The sequence below is a fragment of the Bubalus kerabau genome, chromosome 15 (assembly GCF_029407905.1).
Source record: "Bubalus kerabau isolate K-KA32 ecotype Philippines breed swamp buffalo chromosome 15, PCC_UOA_SB_1v2, whole genome shotgun sequence".
In the NCBI taxonomy this organism is placed as follows: Eukaryota; Metazoa; Chordata; class Mammalia; order Artiodactyla; family Bovidae; genus Bubalus; species Bubalus kerabau.
The window spans coordinates 44,343,677-44,345,807 of NC_073638.1; positions in this window are offsets into that span (position 1 = coordinate 44,343,677).

Sequence of the window (2,131 nt, forward strand, 5' to 3'; positions counted from 1 at the left end):
AGGAAGGAGGTGGAGACACCGAGAAGCCAGGGTATTGAGTGGGTCCCCATAGATATTAGAGTTTCTCACCTGATCCCCATGATGGCTAAGCATGTGTTCTCAGGGGCATCAGTTTCAGGGAGCCATTGACAACTATGAGCATTTCATGTATATGAATTGTGAGAGCAAAGTCGAAGCACTTAGTGAAAAAAAAATCTCCTTGGTTTCCTTTCCCGTCATTGACACCCAGTTAAGCCTACATCTAAAAACACTGGATCTGAATACAAGGCTTAGGAGCAGTTGCATGTATTTCTGAGCATAAGAGCTCCCTTGGGCTATGCATAGGTCCCCTTTGGTCACCATTTCTCTGCCTGCAGTGGAACCTCATGGTCAGAGTTGGGATGTGTGGTAGGTTGTAAACACAGCTGCACATTCTTCCTCTATTTGCCCTTTTGAAATGCGATTTGCAGCACCTCCCACCAAGAGTCTTTTTCCCTAACCCTTGAATCTAGGGTGCTTTTGTGACTCATTGGCCAAAAGAATATGGCAAAAGAGATGTTGTATGAATTCTGAGCCTAAACCAAACCTTGCAAGCTTCCACTTGATTTCTTTGAAACTTGAGCAGCCATATGGACAAGTACCTTACTAGCTGATGACAGACATGTAGCCCAGGTGCCACTGTTCCCTCAAATGACAGTCTTTCAATGTCCAGAATCAGAACTATCAACCATGCGAGTGATGCCATTCTGGGTTATCCAGCCCATAGCTAAGCCTCTAGCTGAGGGCAGACACATGAAGAAGCTTAGCCTAGATCAGTGAAACAAGGTGCAAATCATCACAAACACCCAGGAACTCATGAGCAATGATAAGTGGCTGCCATTTTAAATCACTAATTTGGAGGACTGTCTGAGTCAGCTTGAGCTGAAAAGACCAGAGAACAGATGGCTCAAACTGCAAGTTCATATTTCTCTCAGTGCTGGAAGCTGAGTTGTCCAAGATCAAAGTGCTGGCTGACTTGGTTCCTGATGAGATTCTCTTTCTTGTCTTAGGTGGGTGCCTTTTTGTCATAACCTCACACGTGGGATAGAAATCATCTCTTTGTGACTCATAATTACGGCACAATCTCATCATGAGGGCTCCACTCTCATGACCTAATTATCTCTCAAAGGTCTCACCTCCAAATGCTATTACACTGGACACAGTGGGCTTCAACATGTGAATTTGGAAGAGAAACCATAGCATGAAGAGTTGGTTCGTTATGCAGCAAAAGCTAGCTGATACAGGGTGGTATGAAGAATAGATAAGAGATGCATTGTCCTGAGTGATAAAAAGATTATGTGCTAATCACAGTATCTGATGGAGCCACTTTTCTTCAGCTGGAGGCTTCCTTCCTCTGGGCTGGTGCAGCCCCATACAAAGCTGTATGGTTTGCTCAAGAGTGCGGATGGAACGTCAGCCCCCTTCTGCCCCTTTGGCCAGGCACTCTTGGGCAGGACCCCCCTCACCCAACCATAAGCAGCCCCTTTGCATGCCATCCCAGTGTCTGATATCACCCCCTCCAGGCAGCAAGTGTTGTGCTGTGTAATCTTCCGACACAGCCAACTGGACAAGACTGGTATCTGACCAGGAGATGCTTTTGGCAATCTGGATTATAAAATATGGAGAAAATCGCTTTGTAGCAAGAGTAAGAAGGTAAAAAGATATATATAGAAAGGCCTTGCAGTAGAGTGTGAGGTCAAGAGTCCTGAAGGCCCATTGAGGGTTAAGGCAAGTGAAAATTCAGAAAGTACAAGTAAAGAGGAGCTGGAAGCTCCGCGGGCATACAGATGGTGTGTGGGAGAGGAGAGGCAGACACACAGGGTTAGCGATGGAGCCTTATAGTGAGGGATGTGAAGATCAGCCACGTGGGACCTGGCGCCTCCCAGGCCAGGCTCCTGACACCTTGCACCCCTAACGTTCTGTCCTTGAGCTGCCAGAAGATAGAGATCCCCTGCTTTTTGGCCTTCCTTATTTGGATGCTCGGTTCCTTCTGCACTACAGACTACTGAGTAAGAGAAAAGCTTATCCTCCACCATCTGAGGCCTCAAAGTCAGATGGACTCCACCACTGCTCATCCGTTACCTCCTCTCTGGTCCAGGCTTGGGGGCCAGTG